Source organism: Borostomias antarcticus (assembly GCF_949987555.1).
Source record: "Borostomias antarcticus genome assembly, contig: scaffold_116, whole genome shotgun sequence".
In the NCBI taxonomy this organism is placed as follows: Eukaryota; Metazoa; Chordata; class Actinopteri; order Stomiiformes; family Stomiidae; genus Borostomias; species Borostomias antarcticus.
In genome coordinates, this window is record NW_028175885.1 from 383,761 (window position 1) to 391,260 (window position 7,500).

The 7,500-nt window shown below is 48.2% G+C and overlaps 1 protein-coding gene across 1 annotated transcript in view; it reads right to left on the reverse strand.

Moving 5' to 3' along the window:
* Window positions 1-7,500, reverse strand: part of LOC311329091 (atrial natriuretic peptide receptor 2) — a gene marked incomplete at both ends in the record, with an annotated part of 27,627 nt that overhangs the window by 7,513 nt on the left and 12,614 nt on the right. The window lies entirely within an intron of this gene.

A 7,500-nucleotide genomic window follows, 5' to 3' on the forward strand; every position in this document is an offset into this window, starting at 1 on the left:
AGACAAGTTAGAGAGACAGGTTAGGATGGTCCAACTCCCTAAAGAGAGACAAGTTAGGATGGTCCAACTCCCTAGAGAGAGACAAGTTAGGATGGTCCAACTCCCTAGAGAGAGACAAGTTAGGATGGTCCAACTCCCTAGAGAGAGACAAGTTAGGATGGTCCAACTCCCTAGAGAGAGACAAGTTAGGATGGTCCAACTCCCTAGAGAGAGACAAGTTAGAGAGACAGGTTAGGATGGTCCAACTCCCTAAAGAGAGACAAGTTAGGATGGTCCAACTCCCTAGAGAGAGACAAGTTAGGATGGTCCAACTCCCTAGAGAGAGACAAGTTAGAGAGACAGGTTAGGATGGTCCAACTCCCTAGAGAGAGACAAGTTAGGATGGTCCAACTCCCTAGAGAGAGACAAGTTAGAGAGACAGGTTAGGATGGTCCAACTTCCTAGAGAGAGACAAGTTAGGATGGTCCAACTCCCTAGAGAGAGACAAGTTAGGATGGTCCAGCTCCCTAGAGAGAGACAAGTTAGGATGGTCCAACTCCCTAGAGAGAGACAAGTTAGGATGGTCCAACTCCCTAGAGAGAGACAAGTTAGGATGGTCCAACTCCCTAGAGAGAGACAAGTTAGGATGGTCCAGTTCCCTAGAGAGAGACAAGTTAGGATGGTCCAACTCCCTAGAGAGAGACAAGTTAGGATGGTCCAACTCCCTAGAGAGAGACAAGTTAGGATGGTCCAACTCCCTAGAGAGAGACAAGTTAGAGAGACAGGTTAGGATGGTCCAACTCCCTAAAGAGAGACAAGTTAGGATGGTCCAACTCCCTAGAGAGAGACAAGTTAGGATGGTCCAACTCCCTAGAGAGAGACAAGTTAGGATGGTCCAACTCCCTAGAGAGAGACAAGTTAGGATGGTCCAGTTCCCTAGAGAGAGACAAGTTAGGATGGTCCAACTCCCTAGAGAGAGACAAGTTAGGATGGTCCAACTCCCTAAAGAGAGACAAGTTAGGATGGTCCAGCTCCCTAAAGAGAGACAAGTTAGGATGGTCCAGCTCCCTAAAGAGAGACAAGTTAGAGAGACAAGTTAGGATGGTCCAACTCCCTAGAGAGAGACAAGTTAGGATGGTCCAGTTCCCTAGAGAGAGACAAGTTAGAGAGACAAGTTAGGATGGTCCAACTCCCTAGAGAGAGACAAGTTAGGATGGTCCAACTCCCTAGAGAGAGACAAGTTAGGATGGTCCAACTCCCTAGAGAGAGACAAGTTAGGATGGTCCAGTTCCCTAGAGAGAGACAAGTTAGAGAGACAAGTTAGGATGGTCCAACTCCCTAGAGAGAGACAAGTTAGGATGGTCCAGTTCCCTAGAGAGAGACAAGTTAGAGAGACAGGTTAGGGTGGTCCAACTCCCTAGAGAGAGACAAGTTAGGATGGTCCAACTCCCTAGAGAGAGACAAGTTAGGATGGTCCAACTCCCTAGAGAGAGACAAGTTAGGATGGTCCAACTCCCTAGAGAGAGACAAGTTAGGATGGTCCAACTCCCTAAAGAGAGACAAGTTAGGATGGTCCAGCTCCCTAGAGAGAGACAAGTTAGGATGGTCCAACTCCCTAGAGAGAGACAAGTTAGGATGGTCCAGCTCCCTAGAGAGAGACAAGTTAGGATGGTCCAACTCCCTAGAGAGAGACAAGTTAGGATGGTCCAACTCCCTAGAGAGAGACAAGTTAGGATGGTCCAACTCCCTAGAGAGAGACAAGTTAGAGAGACAGGTTAGGATGGTCCAACTCCCTAGAGAGAGACAAGTTAGGATGGTCCAACTCCCTAGAGAGAGACAAGTTAGGATGGTCCAACTCCCTAAAGAGAGACAAGTTAGGATGGTCCAACTCCCTAGAGAGAGACAAGTTAGGATGGTCCAACTCCCTAAAGAGAGACAAGTTAGAGAGACAGGTTAGGATGGTCCAACTCCCTAGAGAGAGACAAGTTAGGATGGTCCAACTCCCTAGAGAGAGACAAGTTAGGATGGTCCAACTCCCTAAAGAGAGACAAGTTAGGATGGTCCAACTCCCTAGAGAGAGACAAGTTAGGATGGTCCAACTCCCTAAAGAGAGACAAGTTAGGATGGTCCAACTCCCTAGAGAGAGACAAGTTAGGATGGTCCAACTCCCTAGAGAGAGACAGGTTAGGATGGTCCAACTCCCTAAAGAGAGACAAGTTAGAGAGACAGGTTAGGATGGTCCAACTCCCTAAAGAGAGACAAGTTAGAGAGACAGGTTAGGATGGTCCAACTCCCTAAAGAGAGACAAGTTAGGATGGTCCAACTCCCTAGAGAGAGACAAGTTAGGATGGTCCAACTCCCTAGAGAGAGACAAGTTAGGATGGTCCAACTCCCTAGAGAGAGACAAGTTAGAGAGACAGGTTAGGATGGTCCAACTCCCTAAAGAGAGACAAGTTAGGATGGTCCAACTCCCTAGAGAGAGACAAGTTAGGATGGTCCAACTCCCTAGAGAGAGACAAGTTAGGATGGTCCAACTCCCTAGAGAGAGACAAGTTAGGATGGTCCAACTCCCTAGAGAGAGACAAGTTAGGATGGTCCAACTCCCTAGAGAGAGACAAGTTAGAGAGACAGGTTAGGATGGTCCAACTCCCTAAAGAGAGACAAGTTAGGATGGTCCAACTCCCTAGAGAGAGACAAGTTAGGATGGTCCAACTCCCTAGAGAGAGACAAGTTAGAGAGACAGGTTAGGATGGTCCAACTCCCTAGAGAGAGACAAGTTAGGATGGTCCAACTCCCTAGAGAGAGACAAGTTAGAGAGACAGGTTAGGATGGTCCAACTCCCTAGAGAGAGACAAGTTAGGATGGTCCAACTCCCTAGAGAGAGACAAGTTAGGATGGTCCAGCTCCCTAGAGAGAGACAAGTTAGGATGGTCCAACTCCCTAGAGAGAGACAAGTTAGGATGGTCCAACTCCCTAAAGAGAGACAAGTTAGGATGGTCCAACTCCCTAGAGAGAGACAAGTTAGGATGGTCCAACTCCCTAGAGAGAGACAAGTTAGGATGGTCCAACTCCCTAGAGAGAGACAAGTTAGGATGGTCCAACTCCCTAGAGAGAGACAAGTTAGGATGGTCCAGTTCCCTAGAGAGAGACAAGTTAGGATGGTCCAACTCCCTAGAGAGAGACAAGTTACGATGGTCCAACTCCCTAGAGAGAGACAAGTTAGGATGGTCCAACTCCCTAGAGAGAGACAAGTTAGAGAGACAGGTTAGGATGGTCCAACTCCCTAAAGAGAGACAAGTTAGGATGGTCCAACTCCCTAGAGAGAGACAAGTTAGGATGGTCCAACTCCCTAGAGAGAGACAAGTTAGGATGGTCCAACTCCCTAGAGAGAGACAAGTTAGGATGGTCCAGTTCCCTAGAGAGAGACAAGTTAGGATGGTCCAACTCCCTAGAGAGAGACAAGTTAGGATGGTCCAGTTCCCTAAAGAGAGACAAGTTAGGATGGTCCAGCTCCCTAAAGAGAGACAAGTTAGAGAGACAAGTTAGGATGGTCCAACTCCCTAGAGAGAGACAAGTTAGGATGGTCCAGTTCCCTAGAGAGAGACAAGTTAGAGAGACAAGTTAGGATGGTCCAACTCCCTAGAGAGAGACAAGTTAGGATGGTCCAACTCCCTAGAGAGAGACAAGTTAGGATGGTCCAACTCCCTAGAGAGAGACAAGTTAGGATGGTCCAGTTCCCTAGAGAGAGACAAGTTAGAGAGACAAGTTAGGATGGTCCAACTCCCTAGAGAGAGACAAGTTAGGATGGTCCAGTTCCCTAGAGAGAGACAAGTTAGAGAGACAGGTTAGGATGGTCCAACTCCCTAGAGAGAGACAAGTTAGGATGGTCCAACTCCCTAGAGAGAGACAAGTTAGGATGGTCCAACTCCCTAGAGAGAGACAAGTTAGGATGGTCCAACTCCCTAGAGAGAGACAAGTTAGGATGGTCCAACTCCCTAAAGAGAGACAAGTTAGGATGGTCCAGCTCCCTAGAGAGAGACAAGTTAGGATGGTCCAACTCCCTAGAGAGAGACAAGTTAGGATGGTCCAGCTCCCTAGAGAGAGACAAGTTAGGATGGTCCAACTCCCTAGAGAGAGACAAGTTAGGATGGTCCAACTCCCTAGAGAGAGACAAGTTAGGATGGTCCAACTCCCTAGAGAGAGACAAGTTAGGATGGTCCAACTCCCTAGAGAGAGACAAGTTAGGATGGTCCAGCTCCCTAGAGAGAGACAAGTTAGGATGGTCCAACTCCCTAGAGAGAGACAAGTTAGGATGGTCCAACTCCCTAGAGAGAGACAAGTTAGGATGGTCCAACTCCCTAGAGAGAGACAAGTTAGGATGGTCCAGCTCCCTAGAGAGAGACAGGTTAGGATGGTCCAACTCCCTAGAGAGAGACAAGTTAGGATGGTCCAGTTCCCTAGAGAGAGACAAGTTAGGATGGTCCAACTCCCTAGAGAGAGACAAGTTAGGATGGTCCAGCTCCCTAGAGAGAGACAGGTTAGGATGGTCCAACTCCCTAGAGAGAGACAAGTTAGGATGGTCCAACTCCCTAAAGAGAGACAAGTTAGGATGGTCCAGCTCCCTAGAGAGAGACAAGTTAGGATGGTCCAACTCCCTAGAGAGAGACAAGTTAGGATGGTCCAGTTCCCTAGAGAGAGACAAGTTAGGATGGTCCAACTCCCTAGAGAGAGACAAGTTAGGATGGTCCAACTCCCTAGAGAGAGACAAGTTAGGATGGTCCAACTCCCTAGAGAGAGACAGGTTAGAGAGACAGGTTAGGATGGTCCAACTCCCTAGAGAGAGACAAGTTAGGATGGTCCAACTCCCTAGAGAGAGACAAGTTAGGATGGTCCAACTCCCTAGAGAGAGACAGGTTAGAGAGACAAGTTAGGATGGTCCAACTCCCTAGAGAGAGACAGGTTAGAGAGACAGGTTAGGATGGTCCAACTCCCTAGAGAGAGACAAGTTAGAGAGACAGGTTAGGATGGTCCAACTCCCTAGAGAGAGACAAGTTAAGATGGTCCAACTCCCTAGAGAGAGACAAGTTAGGATGGTCCAACTCCCTAGAGAGAGACAAGTTAGGATGGTCCTAGAGAGAGACAGGTTAGGATGGTCCAACTCCCTAGAGAGAGACAAGTTAGGATGGTCCAACTCCCTAGAGAGAGACAAGTTAGAGAGACAAGTTAGGATGGTCCTAGAGAGAGACAGGTTAGGATGGTCCAGTTCCCTAGAGAGAGACAAGTTAGGATGGTCCAACTCCCTAGAGAGAGACAAGTTAGGATGGTCCAACTCCCTAGAGAGAGACAGGTTAGAGAGACAAGTTAGGATGGTCCAACTCCCTAGAGAGAGACAGGTTAGAGAGACAGGTTAGGATGGTCCAACTTCCTAGAGAGAGACAAGTTAGAGAGACAGGTTAGGATGGTCCAACTCCCTAGAGAGAGACAAGTTAGGATGGTCCAACTCCCTAGAGAGAGACAAGTTAGGATGGTCCAACTCCCTAGAGAGAGACAAGTTAGGATGGTCCAACTCCCTAGAGAGAGACAAGTTAGGATGGTCCAACTCCCTAGAGAGAGACAAGTTAGGATGGTCCAACTCCCTAGAGAGAGACAAGTTAGGATGGTCCAGCTCCCTAGAGAGAGACAAGTTAGGATGGTCCAACTCCCTAGAGAGAGACAAGTTAGGATGGTCCAACTCCCTAGAGAGAGACAAGTTAGGATGGTCCAACTCCCTAGAGAGAGACAAGTTAGGATGGTCCAGCTCCCTAGAGAGAGACAGGTTAGGATGGTCCAACTCCCTAGAGAGAGACAAGTTAGGATGGTCCAGTTCCCTAGAGAGAGACAAGTTAGGATGGTCCAACTCCCTAGAGAGAGACAAGTTAGGATGGTCCAGCTCCCTAGAGAGAGACAGGTTAGGATGGTCCAACTCCCTAGAGAGAGACAAGTTAGGATGGTCCAACTCCCTAAAGAGAGACAAGTTAGGATGGTCCAGCTCCCTAGAGAGAGACAAGTTAGGATGGTCCAACTCCCTAGAGAGAGACAAGTTAGGATGGTCCAGTTCCCTAGAGAGAGACAAGTTAGGATGGTCCAACTCCCTAGAGAGAGACAAGTTAGGATGGTCCAACTCCCTAGAGAGAGACAAGTTAGGATGGTCCAACTCCCTAGAGAGAGACAGGTTAGAGAGACAGGTTAGGATGGTCCAACTCCCTAGAGAGAGACAAGTTAGGATGGTCCAACTCCCTAGAGAGAGACAAGTTAGGATGGTCGAACTCCCTAGAGAGAGACAGGTTAGAGAGACAAGTTAGGATGGTCCAACTCCCTAGAGAGAGACAGGTTAGAGAGACAGGTTAGGATGGTCCAACTCCCTAGAGAGAGACAAGTTAGAGAGACAGGTTAGGATGGTCCAACTCCCTAGAGAGAGACAAGTTAGGATGGTCCAACTCCCTAGAGAGAGACAAGTTAGGATGGTCCAACTCCCTAGAGAGAGACAAGTTAGGATGGTCCTAGAGAGAGACAGGTTAGGATGGTCCAACTCCCTAGAGAGAGACAAGTTAGGATGGTCCAACTCCCTAGAGAGAGACAAGTTAGAGAGACAAGTTAGGATGGTCCTAGAGAGAGACAGGTTAGGATGGTCCAGTTCCCTAGAGAGAGACAAGTTAGGATGGTCCAACTCCCTAGAGAGAGACAAGTTAGGATGGTCCAACTCCCTAGAGAGAGACAAGTTAGGATGGTCCAACTCCCTAGAGAGAGACAGGTTAGAGAGACAAGTTAGGATGGTCCAACTCCCTAGAGAGAGACAGGTTAGAGAGACAGGTTAGGATGGTCCAACTCCCTAGAGAGAGACAAGTTAGAGAGACAGGTTAGGATGGTCCAACTCCCTAGAGAGAGACAAGTTAGGATGGTCCAACTCCCTAGAGAGAGACAAGTTAGGATGGTCCAACTCCCTAGAGAGAGACAAGTTAGGATGGTCCTAGAGAGAGACAGGTTAGGATGGTCCAACTCCCTAGAGAGAGACAAGTTAGGATGGTCCAACTCCCTAGAGAGAGACAAGTTAGAGAGACAAGTTAGGATGGTCCTAGAGAGAGACAGGTTAGGATGGTCCAGTTCCCTAGAGAGAGACAAGTTAGGATGGTCCAACTCCCTAGAGAGAGACAAGTTAGGATGGTCCAACTCCCTAGAGAGAGACAAGTTAGGATGGTCCAACTCCCTAGAGAGAGACAGGTTAGGATGGTCCAACTCCCTAAAGAGAGACAAGTTAGGATGGTCCAACTCCCTAGAGAGAGACAGGTTAGGATGGTCCAACTCCCTAAAGAGAGACAAGTTAGGATGGTCCAACTCCCTAAAGAGAGACAAGTTAGGATGGTCCAACTCCCTAAAGAGAGACAAGTTAGGATGGTCCAACTCCCTAGAGAGAGACAAGTTAGGATGGTCCAGTTCCCTAGAGAGAGACAAGTTAGGATGGTCCAACTCCCTAGAGAGAGACAA